This window comes from Stegostoma tigrinum, chromosome 3 (assembly GCF_030684315.1).
Source record: "Stegostoma tigrinum isolate sSteTig4 chromosome 3, sSteTig4.hap1, whole genome shotgun sequence".
Lineage (NCBI taxonomy): Eukaryota > Metazoa > Chordata > Chondrichthyes > Orectolobiformes > Stegostomatidae > Stegostoma > Stegostoma tigrinum.
Window position 1 is genome coordinate 29,653,590 of NC_081356.1, and position 26,904 is coordinate 29,680,493.

Here is a 26,904-nt window from a genome sequence, read left to right on the forward strand (position 1 = left end):
TATTCCAATGCTCTCCTGGTTGGTCTCCAATCTTTTGTCGTGTTTAAACTCGAGGTCATCAAAAACTCTGCTGCCTACTTCCTGCTCACACCAAATCAATTCAGCCTCACCTCTGTGCTTGCTGTCCTAGGTTAGCAATCAGTCCAGTAACAACTTACTTCTAAAATTCCCATCCATCCTCACAATGTTCCTTAAAACAATATCCAGCAAGCTTCAGGCCAGAAATGAGTTGAAAGTTACAGGAAAACAGTCTAATAGGATACCCAACAAGATGCCCCACTCCAGCATGGTCAAGGCCCAATTGATCAGTAAGTGCCAATCAATCCACATTTTAAGAAGTCCTTGAACAATAGAAAACAATCCACTGTTCAACCTTATTCTGTATCAGCTATGGCTCAGTGGGCATAGCACTCTCACCTCAGAATCAGCATTTTGAGTTAGATATCCATTCCAGACTTGAGCACAAAAATGAAGACTGGCACTTTGATGCGGTACTGAGGCAAGAGGTGCTCTGTCTGAGCTACAGTTGCAGCATGAGACACAGCTGAGGCTTGAGCTTTAAGACAATATTGCTACCTGCACAGAGTTACTAATTTGGAGCAGTTCCAACTGTGGGTGTCTGCACGTACGTTTTCCTTGAGGCTCCTTGCTCGTCATTAAAGAAGGCTCTTGTAAGGTTCTGTAAATAAAAGAGTGTTATATCTGCACATAATAGGTTATCAAATACAGGTCTCAGGTGTGATGTGCAAAACCTCCCTCTCTTCACATGCCCATTTTAAATTGATGCCTTATCTCTCTGAGAAAAGAGCAGAGTCTTTAATCAGTTACATCACGATGTACATGAAATGCACCATACCACACTGTCCGCCCTCTCAGGGGAATGTAAAAGATCACATGGCAGTCTTTCAAAGAACCAAGGGGGATGTTAATTCAATTCTGATTCCTGAATCATATCATCCAAATGGATTATCACGGTGCCCTTTGTTTGAGGCTACTGTCTGTAAATTGACAATGTTTCCTACATTGCAATACTGACTATACTTCAAAATATTTCATTGACTAGAAATAATTTTTGAGATATCCTGTGGTCATGAAAGGTGGTAGAAAAATGCAAGTCTTTTTATTCATGTTAGAAAGATACGCAGCAATGCATCATAAGTATTCTTCCACTTCACATGTCCAATAATTTAAGTCCACAATTAATCATTGTCCAACCGAAAGAACTGCGGATGCTGTAAATCAGGACCAAAAACAGAAGCTGCTGGAAAAGCTCAGCAGGTCTGGCAGCATCTGTGAAGAAATATCAGAGTTAATGTTTCAGGTCCGGTGACCCTTCCTCAGTTCAGAACTGGGATTTTCTCAACAAGAGAGCAACATGTCTTCATTACTTTAGGCACAGTAAATGGATCACTGCTCCCCACACATTTCTTTCTTTGATCCTTCCAAAATATTGTCCAACACCTCTCTTCAACAGGTGACATCACACATGTGTGCAGTGTATGGATTTTGTCTCCTAACCTAAGGAAGGCTATCCTTGATTTGAAGACCACGCAGTGAAGATTCACTGGATTAGTTCCTGGGATGGATGTGAGACTCAGTAGATGAGGCGCAGTTTCAGGAGAAGAAGGAGATCGTTTAAGACTTGAGATGGGGACTTCTGTCACAGGCAACACAACTCAGATGACCAAATGTTGCTGAAACTGGCATGTTAAAAGGTGGAGAATGTGTTAAAGGAAGGGAACAGAGGAGCTGAGGGCCCCAGCAACTGAAGGCATGGTGGTTAACGGTGAAGCAAAGGAAATCAGGAAGACCAGAATTAAAAGGAGTAGGAGGTTAGACCACACCTACAGCAAAGTCTGCAGTGTGAGCATCATCTCTGGAAAAATATCACTGCCATTAAGGAAGAGCAATGAAAGTTCACCAGACTTATTCCCAGGATAGTGGGACAGTCTTACAAACAGGTTGGGGAATCTGGGCCTGTATTCTTCGGCATTCTGAAGGATGAGAAGTGCTGTCATTGCAACTTACAAAAATACTTAAAAACCAGAAAGACAATGTAGGCGCAGGTAAGATGCTCCCCCGTTTGGGGAATCTGGAACCAGGGACCACAATTTAAAGAGAGAGGGGATGCCATTTAGTTCAGAGATAAGGAGTTTTTATTTTCACTTATGGGTCTGAGAATCTTTGGAATTCTCTGCCACAGAGGTCAGTGGAAGCTCAGTCTTTTAAGTATATGTACTTCCAATTACTATACCAATGTCACCGAGGCTTATGGGGATAGGGGATGAGGGGAGCAGTGAAGTATTTGATCAGCTATGATCATATTGACTGATTGTGCAGGTTCAATTTTCGTTCCTAAATCTCAAGATCTAGACTAACAATCCCAGTGCAGTAATGAGGGAGTACTATGGTGTCAGAGGTGTCAACTTTCGGACCAATATCAAAGCATTGCCCCACCTACTCTCCAAGGTGCACATAAAAGATTAAACAGCCACTATTGACGTGACAACAGACAATAACTCTTTCGTATTCCAACAAATATTTGTCCCTTAAATAATATCACTAAAACACAGATTATCAGGTCATTATCATATTGCTGTTGGTGGGAGTATGCTGTTTGCAAATTGACTGCAGTGCTTCCTACACTATAACAGTACTCTATTTCAAAGATATTTAGTTGGCTGGAAAGTGTTTGAATGTCCTGAGCTCATGTGAATTTCCCTATTGGCGTTACATGTAACAATGAGTTGACATTTGCAAATTAATTCAATTCGGTGGAAGACGCAGCTTGGTCTGTGGTATTCCAGAGCAAAGAGTTGACCTCAACCGAATATTGCAGACCGGCACATTACAAGATCCAGGACCAGCTGCTGAAGAACACACTAAAACTTGGGGCAGCTGCTGCCAAGATGCAGTGGGGAGAGACCCAACAAAGGTCTTTTTGCTGAAGTTAAACAGGGGTCTGTTCAGATAGTTAATTGGACCCTCCCAGTGCCTCCAATGTATGGATATATAACCTTGCACCAGTAAGAAATGCCTTTGGTTTGTTCGTTTTCCATATGCAAGGACTGTACGGAATCAAACTGGTCTAGTGGCTATATGTGTGTGCGTATATATATATCGTATAACTCTGAAATAAAAAGGACAAAAATCTGCCAAGCCAACAGAGGTCAAAAAAAGTGTTGAATGAAGTATTAACAATAGATTGCGGTTAAAACATATTTTCTTAAAAGCGTAAATTGCCACACACATAAGACTGCTCTTTCATTAGACAGAGATGACTGCTGGGGAGTTTAACCTGAGGGTCACCATACATCAGACAAGGGGAGATGATGAGAAGGAGCGTCCTTCAAGGTAACCTCAGCTGGTGTGGGAAGAATATACTACCAACACAGTTGACCAAATTCTTCAGAGATTAAACTGACAGAGGTACTCTTCCCCATAATCTGTTAGCCAGATGCAACTAAAGTGACAAATATGCAAACTAGTCAGATCATTAGCAGACCCTTTAGATAACTGAGTGCTAACTACATCAAGATAAATTGTACTTATTGTACCAAAGCCAACTAAATTGTTAAAACCAAACCAGCACCTGCTGCTAAATATAATGGCGCCATCAACAAACACATTGGCTCCAAATCAATCTACCACCCGCTGAGAAAAAGAACAGGAAATGACATCACCAACCCAAGGACACCTAACCAGATAAATAGAAAGCGGGACATAACACCAGCGCTTCGTCGGAGGCTCACTGATGATGTTACCTAGAATGGTGACGAAACGTCTGAAAACTAACTTTCCAGCTCAGCGAGCAAACTCACATCCATAATGGTGCCAGCTAATCTAAACTAAAATTTAGAGATTCAGGAACATTTACATGAGTTTACAGTGTAACTGGATTATGTTCACAGCTGCTTCTCGCTGGTTATGCTTGATTTTATTTTACTTGTCAAATCTGAAGATAAAATGCATTCTATAGCGTAATGACCAAAAATTGAACGTTAAGCAATAGTCCCATATACATTGACCAAGGTCTTTATTGCCACCTGTGGCAAGGCCTAAATGATAGAACAGGATACAAGTTAAAATGGAACAAAATAGCAGACTAAGGCACATCCCTCCCACGAGCGCTCAGTGCTTTTCTTACGTCTCGGCTCGGGCAGAATGCCAATGGAACGGTGTCACCTGCCCTGACAACCCTGGACACACTGCTCCCTCAGTCACTGCTGCAGACGTCAGATCAACCTTCCGGAGAATAAAGCCAAGGAAAGTGACTGGCCCGGGTAGCACTGGAATCCTGTGTGAACCAACTGAGAGGAGTATTCGCTGACATCTTTAGCCTCTCCTTGCTACAATCTGAAGTCCCTATCTGCTTCGAGAAGATCACCATCATTCTAGTATCAAAGAAAACAAGCAATGTGCCTCAATAATGACTGCCCAGTGGCTCTGACCTCCGTAATTATGAAGTGCTTCAAGGGGTTGATGGTCATGACTGGGAGTTAAATATCCAGGGGTATCAAACTTTCAGAAGGACAGACAGGAAGGTGAGGGAGGTGGTGTTGCTCTGATTTTTAAGGATGATATCAGGGCAGTAGTGAGAGATGATTTAGGTTCTACAGAACAAAATGTTGAATCCATTTGGGTAGAAATTAGGAATAGCAAGGAGAAGAAGTCACTGATGGGTGTGGTCTATAGGCCACCAAATAATGGCATCGCGGTGGGGCAGGCAATACATAGAAATAGCTAATGCATGGAAAGATGGTACAGCAATTATCATGGAGGAGTTTAATCTACATATTGATTAGGTCAAACCAGGTCGGTTATGGCAGCCTTGAGGAGGGGTTCATAGAATACATCCACGATAATTTCCTTGAACAATATGTAATGGAACCTACAAGGGAGCAAGCTATCCTAAATCTAGTCCTGTATAATGAGACAGAAATAATTAATGGTCTCACAGTAAGGGATCCTCTTGGAAGGAGCAATCAAAGTATGATCGAATTTAAAATACAGATGGAGCGTGAGCAGGTTAAATCCAGTACCAATGTCCTGTGCTTAAACAAAGCAGACTATGAAGGAGTGAGGAAGGAGTTAGCTAAGGTAGAATGGGAGCAAGGACTTTACAGTGGGTCAATTGAGGAACAGTGGAGGACTTTCAAAACGATTTTTCACAGTGCTCAGCGGAACTATACTCCAGTGATAAGGAAGAACTGTAGGGAGAGAGCCAGCCATGGATGTTTATGGAAATAAGGGAAAGTAACAAACTGAAAAAAAACATACAAAAAAAGCAAAGAGTAAGGGGAAACTGGTAGACTGGGAAATCTTTAAAGGCCAACAGAAAGCCACAAAAAAATGTTATAAAGAAAATGTAAGATATGTCATGGGAGTAAACTAGCTCAGAATGTAAAAACAGGCAGCAAAAGTTTCTACAAATAAGTAAATTGTAAAAGAATAGTGAAGGTAAACGTTGGTCCGTTACAGGATGAGGAGGCTAATTTAATGACTGGGCATGAGGATATAGCCAAGACATTAAAAAGTTATTTTGTGTCAGTCTTCACAGTGGAAGACACAAATAACATGCCAAAAACTAATGGCAAGAAGGTTATAGCAGGTGAGGACCTAGAAACTATCATTATCACTAAGGAAGCAGTGCTGAGCAAGCTAATGGGGCTAAAGGTAGACAAGTCTCCTGGCCCTGATGAAATGCATCCCACGGTTCTAAAAGAGGTGATGGGGGAAATAGCAAATGCACTAATAATTATTTACCAAAATTCATTGGATCTGGGGTGGTTCCTGCAGATTGGAAAACAGCCAATGTGACATCACGGTTTAAAAAAGGAAGCAGACAAAAAGCAGATAACTACAGGCCAGTTAGCTTAACTTTGGTAGTGGGGAAAATGCTTGAATCTATCATTAAGGAAGAAATAGCAAGACATCTGGATATAAATTGTCCCATTGGAAACACCCAGCATGGATTCAAGAAGGGTAGGTCATGTTTAAGTAATTTGGTGGAATTCCTTGAGGACACTACTTGCATGGTGGACAATGGGGAACCTGTGGATGTGGTGTATCTGGATTTCCAGAAGGCATTTGACAAGGTGCCACACCAAAGGCTGCTACATAAGATAAAGTTACACCGTATTACAGGTAAGGTATTGGCATGGATAGAGGATTGGTTGACGAGGAGAAAGCAAAGAGCAGGGGTAAATGGGTGTTTTTCTGGTTGGCGGTCAGTGGCTAGTCGTGTGCCTCTGGGATCGGTGTTGGGACCGCAATTGTTTACAATTTACATAGATGATTTGGAGTTGGGGACTAAGCGTGGTGTGTCAAAATTTGCAGTTGATACTAAAGTGAGCAGTAGAGCAAAGTGTGCAGAAGACAGTGAAAATCTTCAAAGGGATATAGATAGTCTCAGTGAGTGGGTAAAGGTCTGGCAGATGGAGTACAATGTCATCCGTTTTCGCAGGAATAACAGCAAAATAGACTATGTTTTAAATGGTAAGAAATTGTAGCACGCTGCTGTGCAGAGGGACTTGGGTGTCCTTGAGCATGAATCGCTAGAAGTAGGATTGCAGGTGCAGCAGGTAATTAAAAAGGCAAATGGAATTTTGTCTGCCATTGCTCAAGGGATGGAGTTTAAAAACAGGGAAGCTATGCTGCAGCTGCATAGGGTCCTGGTGAGGCCACACCTGGAGTACCCTGTGCAGTTTTGGTCTCCTTACTTCAGAAGAGATATACTAGCACTGGGCAGGGTGCAGAGGAGATTCACTCGGTTGATTCTAGAGTTGAGGAGGTTGGATTTTTGAACAGTAAAGGAATTAAGGGTTATGGTGAGTGGGCGGGTAAGTGGAGCTGAGTCTCAAAAAGATTAGCCATGATCTTATTAAATGGCAGGACAGGATCGCGGGGCCGGAAGGCCTACTCCTGCTCCTAGTTTTTATGTTATGTTCTAGTCATGGCTCTCATCAACTCTAGCCTTCCAGCCTGCCTCAACTCCTTGCAACTTGCCTACTGGCACAAGCAATGCCATTTCCCCACCCTACACTCACCCCGGAACATCTGGGTAATAGGGATACCTGTGTCAGGCTTCTATTTAATCGACTACAGCTCCACCTTCAACACTATAATCCCAACCGAGGTCTCAGCTCTGCCCTCTGCAACTCGATCCTTAGCTTCCTGACTCTCAGACCACAGTGAAGATAGACAACTGTGCCCCCTCCACTGTAATCTCCAACACTGGCACCCCACAAGGGTACATACTCAGCCCCCTACTGTATTCCTCATACACTCACAATCGTGGGGCCAAATTTCATCCAAATGCCACCTACGAGTTCCCGGACGACAGCGCTGTCGTAGGCTAGGAATCAAAACAATGAAGAGTCAGAATACAGGAAGGGAATGGGACGCTTGGTGTCACAGATAACAATCTCTCACTCGACGTCAGCCAAACTAAAAAGAGCTGCTCACCGACTTCAGGAAGTAAGTAAGTGGACATACCCCTACCTACAAAACTGAAGTTGAAGTTGAGAGGGTCAAGTATGTCACGTTCCTGACAGAGATGATAACCAACAATCTGAGCTGCCCGCAGAGATGTGATGGTTAAGAAAGAACAATGCTTCTTCTTCCTCAGCCAGCTCAGGAAATTTGCAGGTCCATAAGGGCCCTCACGAACTTTTACAGAAGCACCACTGAAAGCACTCCATCTGGGTACATCACGGCTTGGTACAGCAACTGCTCTGCTCAGGGCCGTAGGAAACTACAGAAAGTTGTGAACACAGCCCAGACCATCACGTAAGCCAACCGCCCAACCATGGGCTCGATCTACACATCTCATTGCCAACATCATTAAAGACCCCTCCCACCCTGATGATGCTCTCCTTCAACCTCTTCTGTCAGGCAGAAGATACAGTGTGATTTGTATGTCCTTGTATGTTATGATCTCCATTTACCGCATGCAAAACAAAACTTTACACTGTACTTGATTCTTGATCAGTTAGGGAAGCAAGGGTGCGTGGAAAGGGCAGGAAGGCTGATGTGAGGAGTGTTGGATCAGCCATGATCCTAATGAAAGGCTTAAGAGGGGCTGAATGGCCTTACCCGTTCCTATTCATTATGGTCCTATTGGACTACTAGAACATCTTTCAGAACTCTGGAACCTCTCACAATACAAACGTGCCTATCATGGCACAATGGGGAAATGTCACAGGCAAACCGGGCACAGCCAACTCCAAATGAACAGTTTGGATGATTAGCTTTTGCTTTGGAAGTATTCAGCAAGTATACCTAATGTTCAGTATGAATGCGTGATTGCTTTGAATTAAAAGTCAACTAGGATCTTCTTTGGATGGTGTCACTTCACTTTTTACATTCATTTAAGCAGACAGGGACTTGATTTAAAGTCCATAAGGAGGACAGGATCGCTATGGACATGACAACAATTAGCATTTAAACACAATAAAATGTCCCAAGATGATTTACAGGAGCCTCATCAAGTTAAATCTGACACCAACTGTCAATAAGGAGTTGGCTAGTCAAAAGGGTGCTGGTTTTATGGAAAATGCTGAAGGAGGAGTGACTTAGGAAACTGGCAGCATCAGGAAGGAAATTCCACAGCACAGCTACCAATTAAGGAGCAACTAAAATTTGGGATGCACAGAAGGCCAGAATTGATTTCTGAAGGAGGGTCTAGACCTGAAACGTCAGATTTCCTGCTCGTCTGATGCTGCTTGGCCTACTGTGTTCATCCAGCTCTACACCTTATTATCTTAGGCCAGAATTGGAGGGGTACAGGTACATTTCGGGAGTGGGGGGTTGAGATGAATTAGGACTGGAGCAGACTACAGATCTGAGAGGCAAGGCCATGTAGTGTACTGAAGCAGAATTACTAACATTGGGATTACAGAATAGGTCAAAAGCTCTGATGATTCCTCCCTCAAATGTTCTGGATAATTTCTCCAATGGGATGTTTTACTCCATTAAAAGGCACTATTCGAATGCAAGTTGCTGACGTTCAAGGGAAAATTCCTGTCTACAATATTTACTTTTATAATTGCTGACATAATAAATGCTAGAAGAATCCTGTTTGCAGTTGCATGCCACCATTTTCTGGCACAGCTCTAGCAAAGAAGAAACTTTGCAATGTGAAAGAAGATATGGTGTTCCTTGTCGGAAGCTCTTATGTTCCAACAACAGCACAAGCGCCTTCAAGTCCTTGAAGTACGATGACAAAAAAAAAGGTTATTGCTTAAGTACCTTTTAATATTCTTTCATGAGATGTGGACACATTCCAGATGTGTTTGGAATGAGATGTACCAGACCAGGTAAAGGACATTAGTGAACCAGATGAGTTTTTACGAAAAACAGTTACAGTTTCATGGAAAAGCTCAGTAGGTCTGGCAGCATCTGTGAAGGAGAAAACAGAGCTAATGTTTTGGTTCTGGTGACCCTTTGAGGAAGGGTTACCGGACCCGAAAAGTTAACTCTGTTTTCTCCTTCCAGATGCTGCCAGACCTGCTGAGCTTTTCCAGTAACTTCGTTTTTGTTCCTGATTTACAGCATCCTTTTGTTTTCTTTTAAAATTAGTTTCATGGTCTCCAATACGGAGATTAGCTTTAAAAACTAAAACTGAACTGAATTTAAAACTCTGCCAGATCTTTGGCACGACCAGTACCTTTGCCCCCAGAACATATCAGCCAGGGCCTCTGGATCACTATAAAAACAGAATTTGCTGAAAAACCTCAGCAGGTCTGGCAGCATCTGTGAAGAAAAATCAGACTTAATGTTTCAGGTTCAGTGACCGCCACAACTGTGGACTGTTAATTTTGTAACAATGCTGTTATGCCAGTGTCCCCTACTACCTGCTGCTGTACCTGGCCATCTGCCCGTAGGAAGTAACATACCTAGATGCAAGTTTTAGTACAGTTATTCTGGCATATCGTTCACTGACATTTTATAACTAACCAACACAGACTGGCTTAGTGTTCTCAGGAAGAACAGCAGTGCTACCTTTAAGAGACAGGAGAGAGAAGGGATTAGAAAGTTATTCTGATAACGTGAAATGGAGTAGAGTAGGGGGAAACTCAAATGGAGCGTAGGTACTCACAGAGCAAGAGGGGCTAAATAGCCTATTTCAGCCCGGTGGGGACTGTATGTTTGACAGAATTTCTAAACAAAAGGCTATATTTGAGGAGGTTATGTTAACGTCTGATGGGAATGATATATTGTCACTTGCAGATACTGGATACTGATTGTGGATGATCAGCCATGATCATAATGAATGGTGGTGCTGGCTTGAAGGGCCAAATGGCCTACTCCAGCACCTATTGTCTATTATCTATTGTCTATTTTACAGTCAATAACACAATAAATACAATGAAACCTTCAACTGTTGCCACAATCCAGCACCATTTTGAATAGATTAGGAATGAAAAGAATAAAAAAAGAGTGTATAAATGAAAGCGAGTCTAACATCAATCTGCCACCTCTGCCATGAATCCTGAGTTGGCTCCGGTGTCCCCACCCGTTCTTCCACTGTGTCCGCCAGGCCCAAAGTAGCAGTTGCCATTCTTTCGGTGCCATCTCTTCAAGGCTCAGCCCACCTCACGGAAGCTGCTGCTGAGTTCCATGCCAAGCCCACACTTTCCCACTATCATGATGTCCCCAGCTCTGACACCGCCCTGTCGATAGCCAGGTGTCCTAAGCTCCAGGCCTACCACGACCACGACCACAGATCCCTGGCTCCACCTGCTACCTCAATAACATCAGCAGTCCCCAGTTCTTGCCTAATGCAACCAGGAGTCCCTGGCTTCGCTGCCAGGCCAGGCCGCTGCCACTTGCCAAGAGGCCACCCCAGACCCAACCTCCTCAGGGATATCGCCACACCACCATCTCGAAGAGTCCACTACCACTGCCACCCCCGATCATTGGAGGAGCTTTGCTGCCACTGCCACCAGCCCTGAACATCAGGACGACGTCCTTGCTGGGAAGAGCTGGAGCTGCCACGGCCACTTATAACCACCATCCTGCACACAGCCTGACCTTGCTGCTGGGCCAATACTGCCAACTAATCTGCTGCAAAAGGACCTAAAGAAAAGAAAACAAAAGAAAGAAAGAAAGAAGGGGGGAAAAAAGCAGCAGCAAAAAGGCAAATAAACAAAACATGGAAAGCAGACTGGAGTGGATGAGCGCTGGGCTCAAGACACCTCACACAACCCACTGTTCCACCAGCATCTTGATTATGTAGTCAAGGTACTGTTTCTTGATGCATCATTTTATGAAGAAAATTTTTGGCAAGAACACCTAATGTTCAGCACAAATGCGTGATTTCTTTGAATAAGAGGTCAACTAGGATACAGCACCAAAGTACAAGCGCAGTGAATGGATGAGAGAGAGGGGTTGGAGAAAGAATCATGCAGCTTGGCATTTAGGATTTCTCATCTGTGGGTAATCATTTTTGGGCAAGTTCAGCAACTCAAAGATCTGCTTCAAAGCAACAAGGTCAAAAGGAGGCTGAGCCTCAAACAATATGCATACAACCATTGCTCAGCTACAAGTGACCCAAGTTCACAGTAGCCAGCTGCCTTTATTATTAGGATGAAATGACGTTCATGTAATGAGATACACAGGTCCATATGCCACAGAAAGGGCTGGAAAGCCACAATTACACGCTTGTTCACGCAGCTACTGTCAAAGCTTATTTGCATCCGCTATGGCTTGTAGAATTATGGCATGACAATGATCGCAATTTCAGAAATGCAGAAGTAGTTGCCTTCACCCACCAAAAGGCCCTTTAAAGATTTTGTATTTGTCCCAATTAACACCAACCCCATCCCTTATCCCAACTCAGAGCTTAGCTCATCTCAGGGAGAACAAAGGAAAAATAATTAAGAGACGCTAGAACTAAATGAAGAAATCAATAGGACTATTAGATGCAACATTGAAAGATTGCATTTATACTGTGCTTTTCACAATCTTGATTCACCTCACACAAGCTGAGATATAGTCACTGTTGTTAGAAATGTGCTGGCCAATTTTGCATTTTCTGGAAGCTTACTGTGCAATATGATAGTGTTCAAATAGTCTAAGTATCTAAACAAAGATAAATATTGGCCTTGATACTGGGAAGAACGCCCCCGTATAAAAAGTGATGAGGCAATCCTTTCACCTGCACGAAGCAGCAGGAGGGACTTCAATCCTATTGACAAGGGGAGTTCTCCCTTATTGCAGTCAATATTCAACTTCAAGCAACAGGTAATAGAGTATCTAGAGTATCTAGTCATTGTGACATTGCTGTTTGTGAAATCCTTGCTATGCAAATATTGGCAGCAGAGACTACACATCTAAAAGCTATTTCATCAATTTTGGAGCAAGGACATTATCCATTTTCACGGGAGTCCTGCAAGAAATTAAAGCAATGTCAAGTCAAACTAATGGCCAAAAATACCTTGCAGAATCAAAATGATGCTGCTGAACTTCAAAGTATCATTCCCTTAAACATTCATTCCAAATTTAACTCTGCACTCAGTAGGATTGCTTTCAGCAGATCTACAGCAGAACAAAGCATATAGAGTCATAGAGTTTTACAGCATAGAAACAGTCCAAACAGTCCACGCTGACCATGTTCCCAAACTAAACTAGTCCAACCTGCCTGCACTCGACTCATATCACTTCAAATCTTTCCTAATCATGTGCTTACCCAAATGTCTTTTAAACGTCATTACTGGAACTGTATCTGCCACTTTCCCTCGCAGTTCATTCCACATATGAACCACTTGCTGTGTAAAAAAAATTATCCCTCATGTCCTTTGTGAATCTTTCTCTTCTCACCTTAAAAATATGCCCTTTAGTTTTGAACTCTCCCATCCTAGGGAAACGACTTTTGTTGTTCACCTTATCGATGCCCCTCATCTTATGTACAAATAGAGTCGGCTACTAGTTACAGAAGATAGAAGTGTAGTGCAACTAACTGTCCACTGCAAGATTGCAATTGAAAGGGACAGGAGCATAAAAGCAACAGTGGATCAAGAGACAGTGTCCATTCAGCCCTTCAGGTCTGCTGCATCTTTCAGTTGGTCTGCACCTGAACACCTATAGAGCTAACTTGGCTTTGTATTCCTTAATACTTTTATGCAAAGACCTAGCTGCCTCACTTTGAAAACTTTTCAACTGACCTTGATATAAGGGGAGGTAGGTGGCAGGGGTGTGGGAAAAATCATGGGGTGTCTCTGCGTGAAAGTTTGATCAAGTGAACAAAATCAGACACTAGCATCTCTAGAGGGCAGTAAAAGTAAGAACAAATGAACTCTCAGACTCACTTCAACAGGATATATCCCTCAATTATCTAGAGACTTTGTTTTTAATCAGTTCTTTAGTTGTCATGGGAACTATTATTTTATGACTCAACATAAGTGAATCATTTCAATGTTAAGCTAATGAACATATCTAAATAAAGATTTATCACTCAAGTAACAGTTAGTAGCTGGAATTATTAGTGCACGTTCCAGAGTGCTGGGAAGCTCAGTGCACAATTACCATTGTCAGATCATTTTCCAAATGCATTTATCACAGAACCTCTGTGAGTCTCGGCTCATACTGAACTTATGAAGGATTGGAGACAGTAGGTGGCCTCCTCTCTGTTTGTTGGGAACTTCCCAGAGGCACATCAGTCGAAAACGTATAACATCACTCAGGAGGCAAGGTAAGACAGGTCCCATGCAAAAATCTACTTAACTATCAAGCAAACTTTCCTTTGCTAGGAAAAACAGGAGATTGAACCTATTGTTTGTTCCATTCGTCCATTCGTCTTTGATTTGTTTATCTCCTCAGCATTTATGTAGCTGCTTTTACCACCTCATGCTGCCGAAAAACTGATGTTAAGTATTTCTGAAATGTGTTCACTTTTGAAATGCAGGAAATGCAGCAATATGAGCACAGCAAGCTCCAAAAAAAAGAAATATGAGTGTAGCTAATCAATGAGATGTTTTAAATGATGTGGGTTATGAGATAAATATTCAGCAGAACTCTGGGAAAAACTTTCATGTCTTTTCTCAATTTAAGTTAATAGGATTGTTAATGATCTCCTGAGAGGGCAATCCAGACCTTAGCACCTCAGCAGTGCAGCACTCCCCGACGGTACTGCATGGGGAGTATCAGCCCGGATGTAATGTTCAGTCACTGCAGTAGGGTTCAAAGTCATGACTCTCTAACTCCAAGGTGTCAGCCACCGAGTCAGAGCTAAATACCCACAAACAGTATTCAAGACAGCCCTAGTTCCAGACTCACCCAACATTTCCTTTCCAAAGAGGTTACAAGAAGCAAGGACCATGGATGCCTTTGCCCAGTCCATGGTCCTGTTCTGTTCAGTTCAAGTGGATTCATGCCTGTGGGTGATCAGCAGAATCCAACCAACGCAGGATTGAGATAGAAACATCCCCCAATCTATGTGGACTCAGCATGACCACGGAATACTTATTTGCAGAGGCGTTCATCAATTGAAGCGACTACAGAATAGAATCATAGAATGGTTACTGCATAAGAGGAGGTCTTTAGCTGGTTGTGTCCATGCCAGCTCTCTTCAAAAGCAGCTCAGCTGGTGCTTTACTTCTTCCCTTTTCCCACTGCCCAAGAATTCCTTGCTCTTTCAGTGACAATCCCATTTTATTTTCGAAAAATCAGAGCTGCCTCCACCTTACACTCAAGCACGTTGCAGATTCCATTTGTTAATTTTCCTCATGTTGCCTTTGGCTCTTTTGTCACTCTCAGAATTCTCTTGTTCTCTTTTGCCAATGCAATTGCTTTTCCCGATCTACTGATTATCGGGGGATCATAAAGGTTCTTATTAGTGCTACTGTTGAATCATTCTCCCCAATCTCTAATTCCATCCTTCTTTCTGATTGCTTTAAATATCACTTCTCTACTCCCACTTCAGCCTTTGGTCTCTCTGGACGCTACCTCATGAACACTCATTAATGGAACAATACTGAGCTCAACTTGCATTTGTAGAGCATCTTTGATACAGTATAAGAGGTCCAGAGCAGCTATCAAACCAATTTTGATGAGTACAAAAGGAGATATTGGCTCAGGTGACCAAAGTCTTGGTTGAGAAGGTAGGTTTTAAGGAACATCAAAAAGGAAGAAAGCACAGTAACGTCATGTTGCCTTTCTATTGATGTTCTATTTGAATTTTTGAAGAAGCTGGCACACAGTGAAAACATGAAGAACTACAGACCTGTTTTCCTTAATCAGTAGTAGGCAAAACACCAGAACCTATTACAATTGCTATGATTACTGAATATTTAGAAAATACTTGTCTAGTTGAGGACTGTCAATGTGGATTTGTGAAGGGGCAATCATGTTTGTCATACCTGAGAGTTTTTTTTCTGGGAATATTACTAGCAGAGTCAATAAGGGGGGAAACTAATGGATTTTCACAAGGCTTTTAATGCAGTCCCATACAGGAAGTCAGTAGACAAAATGCATGGGGCTGGGGGGTAACATATTAGCATATCACAAACAACAGGCAGAAAGCCGAAAGTAGCTCGGTTATCAGACTGTAACCAGAGGGGTACCACAAGGATTAGGGCTCTGGCCCAGCAGGTTACAATCTGTATCAATGATGTGAATTGGAAGATGGGGTGCAATTGTAATACTTCCACGTTTGCTGATCATACAAAACTTTGGGAGAGTGTGAGCTGTGAGGGAGGATACAGAGAGGCTTCAGGGAGATTTGGATACACTGAGCGAGTGGGCAGAAGCATGCTATAAGTGTGACGTTATTCACATTGGTAAGTGCAGAGTATTTCTTAACAGGCCAGCTTAGAATGCGTTGATATTGAAAAAGGGACCTAGGTGTCATAGAGATATACAGCATGGAAACATATGCCTCGGTCCAACTCATCCATGCTGAGCAGATATCCTAAATAAACCTTGCCCACCACCGACGTCAGGCTCACCATTCTATACTTGCCTGGCTTTTCCTTACATCTTTCTTAAATAGGGGCAAAACATTAGTCAACCTCCAGTCTTCCGGCACATTGCCTGTGACTATGAATAATACAAATATCTCAGCAAGGGTCCCTGCAATCACTTCCCTAGCTTCCCACAGAGTTCTAGGGTACACCAGATAAGGTCCCAGGGATTTATCCACCTGCATACTTAAAAGGCAGGATTGATATATGAGGAGAGATTGACTAGACCAGGATTGTTTTTGCTGGAGTTCAGACGAATGTGGGGGCGGGATCTCGTACAGACTTATGATATTCTAACGGGACTAGACAGGGTAGATGCAGGGAGGTTGTTCCTGATGGTGGGTGTGTCGAGAACCAGGGGTCACAGTATGAGGATTTTGGGTAGATCATTTAGGACTGAGATGAAGAGACATTTCTTCGTACAGAGCAGGGAGCCTTTGGAATTCATTCCCACAGGAAGTAGTTGATACCAAAACATTGAATGTATTTAAGAGGCGACTAGATATAGCACGTGGGGTGAATAGGTTCAAAAGTTATGGGGAGAAAGCAGGATTAGGCTATTGAGTTGGACGATCAGCCAAGATTGTGATGAATGGCAGAGCAGGCTCAAAGGGCCGAATCACCTCCTCCTGTTTCTATGTTCATGTGTTTTAAGAGATCCTTGTTAATAAGTCAGTGTGATCTAGCATATAGGTGCATCAAACAACTTGGAAGGCAAATGATATTAAGCCTTTATCATAGACAATTTGAGTATCAGAGCAAATTAGTCTTACTTCAATTGTATAGAATACAGTTTGTGGCAGCACCTGGGAGGTCAATGTCAATTCTGCTACCCCTTGCCTAAGGAAGGGGAGAATTGGCACGGAGGTTCACCAGTTTGATTTCTGGTGGTTGCACTATCCAATAAAGAGGAGACTGTTCCCATATTCTCCACAGGGGAATAAGCGATGATCCCTCAGAAACTTACAAAATGCTTAAAGGAATAGACAATAGTCGCAGAAAGGATGCTTCACCTGGCTGTGGGAGCAAGGACCAAGGAACAGTCAAAGAATAAAAGGCAAACAATTTAGGACTGAGCAAAATAGGAACTTTGTCATTCAGAGGCTGATGAATCTTTGGAACTCTGTACCTACCACAGAGAGTTCGGGAAACTTGGTTATTAAATAAATTCAAGATAGAGATCGAGGAATTCTAGTTATTAATGACAATAAGGGATATGGGGATAGCGTGTGAAAATGGAACAGAGGTAGATCATCAACCATGATCTACAACGATGGAGAAGACTCAGAGCCGAATGGCCTCTTCTTGGTCATATGTTATACTATGTGACAAGTCCCTCATCTGTAATGCTACTCTTCACTGTCAGAAGTGGCTGTATTGGCAGCAATCTTGTCCTTAAAAGGGCAAGGTGCTAGGTTCAACTTCCACTTCAGGGCTCAAGCGCAGAGTCTAATCTTAGTCTGATGCTCCAGCGCAGTACGAAGGGAGAGCTTCGCTTTTTAAATGGCTTTCTTTCAGATCAGAAGTTAAGCCAAGTCCCCACTTGTCTGCCCAAAAAGACACTCTGGTGCTATACCAAAGAAAAGCAGATGAGCTCTACCCCATGGCTCTGCTCATTTTTAAACCATCAACCAATATCAGAGACAGATCATCTGGTCATTATCACATTGAAATGTTGCATGGTAATGAAAGCAGAGGTTTTCATTTGAGAATAAAACATTTTGAGATCTCTGGTGTTCAAGAAAAACACCATGTAAGTGCAAAACTCGCTTCTTTAAAAAAAAAGTTCAGTCTCTCTTTTCCACCCAGAAGAAATATTTCAGCAACTCTTAGCCTGAGTTATCTTGTCAAATGTTATGATTTAATTGTAGTTGATGGACTCCACATTTGCTGCCAGAAGAAATCTCTTATCACTAGTCCAGAAACAGATCACACATGGGTACATTGCTTCTGATACTGCACAGAACCACAGGCTGCAAAAACAACCATCCCTTTTCCACAATGTTCATTTGTGATCTGAAATACCATGCCTCTAAGGGCAGTGGATGCAGATTTAACAAGAACATCCAAAAAGCAACTGGATATGTATTCAAAACGAGTGAAAATATAAAAGGGAAAGAACTGAGAAATGAGATTAGTTGAAAAGCTCCTTCAAAGAGTCAGCAAAAGAACTGAAGGAATAGGAGCAAAGGCAGACCACACAGTTCCATGAGCCTGTTCCATTGTTCAATATTGCAGGGTTAAATAAAAGCAAAATACTGCAGATGCAGGAAATCTGAAACCAAATTCAAAAAAATGCTACAGAAACTCAGCAGGTGGGCCAGCATCTGTGTGGGCAGACAGTGTTAACATTTCGAGTGCGGTATGACTTCTTCTGAACAAAAGAAAGGTCATACCAGACTTGAAATGTTAAAGCATTGTCGGTCCACAGTTTCTGCCAAACCTTCTCAGCTTCATGGATCAATGTTAATCCTGGGAGGCAGGTGCACCTTTCCTGAGAGGCCAAAAATCTATCCATGCCCTCCATGAATCTATTAACAATGGAATATCCCCAATCCTCAGGGTTGAGAATTACAGACCCGCTGACTGAAGCTATTTCTCCTCATCTCCACTATAAATAGGCCCACTACTCAGAGGCTATGTCTCCATGTTTTAGATTTCCCAACCAGTGGAGATATGCTCTTACCATCTCCCCCAGTCAAACCTCTTTGAATGTTTCCTGCTGCAACAAAATTGCCTCCCATTCTTTGAAGCTTCAAAGCAATATAAGCCCAATTGCTCAGCCTCTCATCATAGGATAATCGATCCCAGCAGACTATTTTAGCAAATCTTTGTTGAACTGCAAGTACATTCTTCCTGAAGTATGGAAATCAAAATTGGACGTTGTATTCCAGGTGAGGTCTTAATGGCCAAATGGCCACACCTGAGCTGGAAAATATTCTAATTCTACGTCCCACAATAATAGGCCACAAGGCCAGGTCAGCCAAGGCCTGCCGACGAGTATGTAAGGAGTGTGATGAAATATTGTTCACTTGCCTGGATGCCTGCAGCTCTAACAATAAGTTCAACACTTACTGTGTTGAATAAGTGGATGAAGGACAAAGCTGTCTGCTTGGCCAGCGCCCCTTTTATCACATTCAATGTCCCCACTCCACCAACACCATGGCACATAGTGCTTATCATCTCCTAGAATGTCCTGGAAGCATGGCATTCCAACCGGAACTCCATCAACAAACACATTGATTTGGAGCCCATCTACCACTCTCCGAGAAAAAGAACTGGAAATGACATCAACACAAGAAATGACATCACCAACCCAAGGAAGCCTGAACACAAATAGAAAGCGGGACATAACACCAGCACTTCACCGGCGGCTCACTGATGATGTTACCTAGAATGGTGATGAAATGTCTGAAAACGAACCTTCCAGCTCAGCGAGCAAACTCACATCCGCAACAAGGCATCTTCCCAACTCACAGACTCTACCACCTGGAAGGACAAGGCCAGTTAACTGAATAGGAACATCACCATTAAAAATCCCATCAAACTACATACCATCCTCATCTGATCCTGCACTGTTACTTGACCAGTATCCTGAAACTCCCTTTTCTACCAGCATTGTGGGTATCCCAACAATCTGAAACACTGCAGAGGTTCAAGGAGGTGACTCACCAACACCTTCTCAAGTAAAATTAGGAATAGACAATTAATGCTGATCTAACCAGTGACACTTCTGCCCTGTGAATGATTTTTTTTTGAAACATCAAGGCATTGCATTCAGATAGATGAGGGCATCAAAAAGGTTGGATCCAAGCAAGAGCTGCCTATGACACAGCTTCAAGCAGAGAGACAACATGCCTCATTACGTGCACTGAGACTTTTATGAGAAAGATCAAAACTTTGGTCTCAGGTTCTAGACATTTGAAGAGACTCACACAAGATAAATGTTTAGTGTAGTATTTTCTGAAAGTAACAGTCAAACCTACCAATCATCAGCATTTGTCGGCAACATAATTTCAGATGATTATATTGTGTTGTAACTTTAAAACCAGTTTTGGTTTGCCACCACGTACAGTCATTTCTAGGCAATGATGGTCATAGTTTAGGCAGTAGCCTGTGTGCCTTTCGAACCTCTAGATACTGTAGAAACTCACACAATAAAAAGAATTATTTTAAATATTTTGAGAGAATACTCCTGCTTGCTTACTCACTCCAAATGCTTAATTGGACTGGAACTCTGCTCCTGCAGATAAGCTCCTACAAACAGATATCTCTAATTGGAAGACTGGTGCAAAATTGTGCAATGGAAGAAATCTTCTGTTGGTTATGAAACAGGGGGATCTTAGCTACAACACAGACACAGGCACCGAAAGAAAAAAGATAAAACTTCTGTAGCTTAGAGAACCACAAAGCACTTTACCACTAATGAAGCACTTTTCCAGTGTGTTCACTGTGACAATGTAGAAAATACAGCAGCTAACACCCACTAATGGTAACAAAATCATGAACAAATGATGTTTGGCTGAGGAATAATTAGGACTAGAGTGAACTCTCTTGCTCTTCCTTAAATTCATGGCTGTGAATTTTTTTACATTCACCCAATAGGACAGACTACACCTCAGTTTAGAACTTCATAAAACTGTAAGAAATAGGAACAGGAGTACACCATTCAGTGCTTCAAGCCTGCTTCACCATTCAAATGGTATGATGGCGTATCCAATACTCATGTCCACTTTCCCTGTAACTCTGTATTGCCCTACTATCTATTCATCTCAGCCCGAAATATAGACAGGGTCTCTGCCCCCACAGCCCTCTTTGGCAAGAAGTTCTAAAGACTCATAACCCTCAGAGGAAATTCCTCCTCATCTCATTGGCACCGCTTCATTTCAAGGGTATGCCCCCTTGTCCTAGGCACTTCCACGAGAGGAAACATCTTCTCAATATTTACTTTGTCAAGCCCCTTAAGAATCCTATACATTTCAACGAGATCAACTCTCATTCTTCTAAATTCCAATGAGTCCCAACCTATTTAAAAACTTTGCTCACAGACAAACCCTCCACACCAGGGATCATCTAATGAACCTTCTCTGAACTTACTCCAATGAAACGATATCTTTCTCTAAATAAGGGGGCCAAACCTGCTCACAGTACTTTAGATGGGAACTGCAGATGCTGGAGATTCCAAGATAATAAAATGTGAGGCTGGATGAACACAGCAGGCCAAGCAGCATCTCAGGTCTGATGAAGGGTCTAGGCCCGAAACGTCAGCTTTTGTGCTCCTGAGATGCTGCTTGGCCTGCTGTGTTCATCCAGCCTCACATTTTATTATACAGCAAGACTTTTCTACTTTATACTCTAACCCCTTGAAATAAGGGCCAACACTACTGCATTAGCCTTCAAGAGACAGGACCTCAGATTGAGCAACAGTGAGTGTACCATCTTTGACTCGAATTGACAAGCTTCATGTCTCAGATGCAAGACTGCTTCCAAACTGTGAGACAGCCAAGGCCAGAAAATTACTACAGGTGAGGATGGTGCAATTGGTTCCTGTCAACTGTTGAGTACTGTCTTTCCTCCAAGATTCATCAAAAGCTCATTCAGATTCACTTTGGAAATTAGTTTTCTTGTCTTACTGTTTCTCTTATTCGGTTTGAAGTTAGAAATCTTGGCAATTTCTTTTTTTGAGTCATTGGAAATTAAAATCTAACACAGTGAACAGAATCATTTGCCATTTTACTATGAGCCTACAAGACCTGTAAATCAATTTCCCCCCAAGAAACTTTAAAATTACGGTGCGCATTGGGATCAGTGTGTAAGATAAGCACAAGATGTACTTTTATATAGAAAGGAGTGGAGCCAATCAATTCATGCATAAAAATGTGTCATGTGGGAACAGGCAGATACTGGACTGGTTACTGAGAATGTTATGAATAATTATAAACACTTGTCTTGCCAGTCTTGTAAATTTGGAATTTGCATTCTTCCATGTCTTCATAAGCAGAGAAGAAAGAATCTGTTTTACTTCAGCCATAATCCCAGAACCCCACCTTCCTGGGAGGCTTTGAAGGGCATGAAACTAGACTAGTCACCACATTTGCACTAAAGGGAGAGGGATCCAGTTTCAGCAAAAGGTAAGCAAATGTTATTCCTTCAATCTTGAAGCTACACAAAACAATTTACCGTGAGACAGACTTCACAAGAACTAATCCATCAATAGAATCAAAATCACTTGCCTATACTAAAGCAATTTTTTCTAGTGCAGAATACCCCCGAAAAATATTTTGCCCAATGAAGTTCTATTAAAAGGTCTTCATTGTTCCGAGTAGGAAATGCAGTGTTAACTTCATACACATTAAGCTGCCAGAGAGAGAGCAAGCTAACGTTGAGTCCAGAAGACTCTTCATCAGTGCACTAACTGGCACATTACAACATGAACTTCCAAACTACTTCATTGACTGTAAAGAGCTCTGTGGTGCCCCAGGTAACAAGAGGTGCTATGGAGATGCAAGTCTTTCTTTCCCACTTGACATAAAATACAAAGTCATAGAGATGTTCAATTCAGAAAGAGACCCTTGGGTCCAACTCATCCATGCCAGCCAGAAATCTTAAATTACTCTAGACCCATTTTCTAGCATATCCCTCTAAACCTTCCTATTCATGTCCCCATCCAGATGCAGTTTAAATATTGTTATTGTGCAAGCCTCCACCACTTCCTCTGGCAGTTCATTCCATATACGCACCACCCTCTGTGTAAAAAAATTACACCTCAGGTCCCTTTTAAATCGTCCCCCCGCCCCTCCTCACCTTAAACCTATGCCCTTTAAATTTGGGCTTCCTTACCCGGGGGAAAAAAAGACCTTGACTTTTCACCCAATCCATGCCCCTCATGATTTTATAAGCCTTTATAAGGTCACCCCTCAGCCTCTGACGCTCCCAAGGAAAATAGCCCCGGCCTATTCAGCCTCTCCCTATAGCTCAAACTCTCCAGCCCTGGCAACATGCCTGTAAATCTTTTCTGAGCCTATCCTCAGGACCCAATCACTCGTACCCTAGAACTTTGTGGAAAGTTAGGAAAGTGATTGTTGGGCCCCTTGCTGAGAAGGGCCTGCCACATTCAACTGGCTGCATTTTCTACAATACAACAGTGACTACACTGCAAAAAGTACTTTGTTAGCTATGTGTTGTTCAGTGGTTGTGAAATGTGCTATATAAAGAAAAGTATTTAGTTCTGTTTTAAAGTCATTGTGGAGCATTAATTAAACAGTTCCTTGTCCTATAAGTGTATTTTAAAATTACCTCAGAAGGTATGGGATGGTCAAGAAGAAAAAATATTGGCTTTCATTTTGTAATTCAAAGAAATTAGGCACGATGAGTAAAAGGGAGCAGTAACCCTGTGGAAATGAAGGGTAACTTCATTTGGAGCTGCATGGTGGCTCAATGGTTAGCACTGCCACCTCACAGCACCAGGGATCTGGGTTCAATTCCACCCTGAGGCAGCTGTCTGTGTGGAGTTTGTGCGTTCTCCCTGTGTCTGTGGGGTTTGCTCTGTGTGCTCCTGTTTCCTCCCACAGTCCAAAAATGTGCAGCTTAGGTGAACTGATCATGTTAAATTGCCCATAGTGTCCAGGAATGTGCAGGCTAGGTGGGTTAGCCATGGGAAATGCAGGGTTGCAGGGATGGGGAGGATCTGGGTGGGATGTTGTTCAGAGAGTCAGTGCGGGCTCAATGGGTGAAGTGGCCTGCTTCCATGCTGTAGGGATTCTATAATTCAAGTTTTACCCAGAACTATGAAACAAATGAGGATGTAGTCTACAGTTCAGGTATGCCAAGGTAATTATCCCTGCTGCAATCTTCTTCGCGAACATCCACATTAAAATTTCAGCTACAGCCGGCCTAGTAACGGAAAAAAGGTACCAAAAAAAAAAATCTCAGTTGCACCTTGTGGAAGGGAATGCTGCAGGCGCCTCTTCTGCAAAGTCAGCTGAAGAATTTTCGAATACCTCTGATCTAGAGTGATAATCTGAAACATGTTGAAAGTAAAACTAAAAGAAGTTGCCAGTTTCGAGTTGAACCAAACAGGTTGAAGTTAGCCAGATGAGACCCTGTTGTCATCCCATATCACAGATCACTGATAACAGTTTCACCCTCAGTCCGCATTCGATACTTGTATCTATGACCACACAGTACACAAAAGTGAGCAACACAGCCTTTTTTTTTGGCTTGAATTGTATTCTTTTGACCCAACAAGTTCAATTAACTTGGATCGTCGCCAGGCTGTGCTGAGGTTACTTTGCTTTACAGTGGGGGTGGGGTAATTCAGAGTATTTTAAATATTCCCTCATTCCATTTCACTGAAAGAATTTGATCTGGGCTGTACCACACCTGTCCATTCCTGAAGGCAATGTCTCATACACATGGATGTCTCCCTCAGGCAGGGCGGCCTTGTTCATGGTGAAATCTACAGGAAAGGCACATCAGTGAGCTTATTGGCAATGGAAAATACCTACCACCCCTTCAAAACAAAACATCCAGTTGCCTGCATTTTATCGCCAAGGTTGATGGATAATGGACAGGTCAACATTCTCCTGCAACCAGCAGAATAGAACATTGGCCTTGAAGAGGTTTACAAGACAGATTTATCAGAAGGTAAAAGGTAAAGTCAGCATTGTCCTTCCAGACCATAGGGTGCTCTGTCATTAGAGAAAGATAACTGGGGTGGGTTTAACCTGGAGGGTCACCATGCCTCAGGGTGAGGGGGCAGAGTGAGGAGGAGGGTCTTCTTCGTAACCTCAGCCATTGCAGGAATTGATCCCAAACTGTCGGCATTGCTCTGCATCACAAATCAACTGTCCAGTCAACTGAACCAACCAATCCCCACTAGATTTATCAGAACATTGCTGGGGATTGAAGGGTTCCGCATAGAGTGAAGGGGTAAGTTCAAGTGGTTATGGGGTGACCTAATCATGGAGATAAAATTATGTACGGTGAAACTGCTTCTGCTGGTGGAGTCCAGGACAAAGCAGGTCGTCATTTGACAAAAAGACCTACTTCATACAAAGTGAAATTATGAGGCATTTTTGCACACTGGCATATCCAGGGTTGAATTTTTATGAAATCACCACCTCCCACACAAAGGGATGGGTGACATGGAATACAGCAGGTGGCCTGCCAAACTATGTTACTGGAGGGGGTGGGCAGGAACAAGGAGAAGATGAGTGTGGCATTTGAGTCGTCAGAGCGTGCATACCGTCGTGCATACTGACACTCTTGAGTTGGCATGTGTCTACTTAAGAGCATTATCCTATCACTATGCAGCAGAGGAGAGCGGGGCACTGTGGATAACAGGACAGTGTTCATTCCACTGGCTGAGATCAAGTTCGAAGTCTGTACATTTATAGGTTTGCATTTACATAGGGCGACGAACAGAGTGTCAAACAACATTTAACACCGAGCCTCAAACTATGGCAGGTGATCAAAATTTAGGCAAAGAGATACGGAGCATCTTAAGACCAAAAGTTTCCCAGAGCAAATTCCAGGGATTAGGATCTTGACAGCAATGAAATTAAGCCACTTTACAAATCCAATTCCACAAGATTCAATCCTTCAAAGGGAAACCCACATTGAATCCAGATTCCTTGCCAAGTTAAGAAGACTACATCTGAAAATGGAGGGGGGGGGGGGGGTGGGGGGAGACAACAAATGAGATGTACCTGTGTGAAATCACAGAACCTGCAGAAGTTCCTCAATCCTAAAATGAAAGGATGCTGTTATATTACCAAACAAAAAATTAGCTGCTGCATTTTTCCTTACAAGCAGGGGGGGATTTGGCCCATCCCACTTCAATGATCATATCACACCACATGAAAAATGGTTGCTTCCTGAGTCAACTTGTCATTAACATCACCCATCATGTCAAATCAAGTCAGGGCTTGCCAACATATCACAGGGTTTCCCGGAAGCAACACACAAGCGCGGCACAGAGAATTGTTGGAATTAGATATCATTTTCAGAAATTTTATTTCTGTCTCTAAGCTGTCACCACCCTTGTCAAAACTCCTAAAAATAAGCCAATGTGAATGCCAAGACACTCGAGCCTATTTGTTCATCCTAGGGTAAGCAAATTAGACAGCGCTTGACAAATTAAAAGGTAGAATCTGCCTCTGAATCTCAGAGGATGTTTTGAACCTCTCGAAATATGGGTCATTTGCTGCTCTAAGTGCCCAGTCACTTGTAAAGGATTTCTAAAACACGACTTAACAAATACACCCTTTGCCTCCCTGATTGACTCTTGTACTTCAGAAGGTCACATTTTCAGAGGGCACAGATGTAAGGAAACTGGCAAGAGAACCCAAAGGGCGATGAGGAGAACTTATTGTTCCACAGCAGGTTGTTATGATCTGGAATGTGCTGCTTGTAAAAGGGCTGTGGACAAAGAGCCAATAGTAAATTCAAAAGGGGAATTTGATAAATACTTGAAGGGGAGAAAATTGCAGGACAATGAAGAAAGGGCAATGGGAGGTCTGGGCACAAATACGGTGGCTCAATAGCTCTTTCAAAGGGTCAGCACAGCCACAAGATTTGAATGGCCTCCTGTGATTCTGTTCTGTGATGCCTTCACTTTATATCATTTGAACAGTTTTGCAACAATTGACAATTAAGAAATTAAGAAAATGACCTAATATAAACCAAAAAAACATGACAGGTCACAGACCCGAAAATGTTAATTGCTGTTTCTGACTTCACAGACATTGCCTGACCTGCTAAATATTTCAAGAATTTTATGTTCTTATTTCAGATTTCCTTCATCCACGGTATTCGGTTTTAAGAAAAATGTTCCTTTATTTTAGTAAAGGCCTGTGACTTCTTATCTTTAGCTGTGTCCTGCTCACCCACTACCCGAAAGTCCAGGGCAATCCTGGATGGTTGGCAGCCTGAATAG

At 42.6% G+C, this 26,904-nt stretch overlaps 1 protein-coding gene across 5 annotated transcripts in view; it reads right to left on the bottom strand.

The window, feature by feature from the left end:
• The window catches only part of LOC125451278 (coronin-2A-like), a 164,361-nt gene that overhangs the window by 76,019 nt on the left and 61,438 nt on the right, over nt 1-26,904 (bottom strand). The window contains exon 1 of one of the 5 annotated variants that reach the window (XM_059644125.1): nt 24,348-24,398. The exons of the other annotated variants lie outside the window; for them this stretch is intronic. The gene's annotated coding sequence lies outside the window, so the exon portion shown is untranslated. Of the gene's footprint in view, nt 1-24,347; nt 24,399-26,904 lie in introns of those variants that run through there. 5 annotated transcript variants of the gene reach the window in all.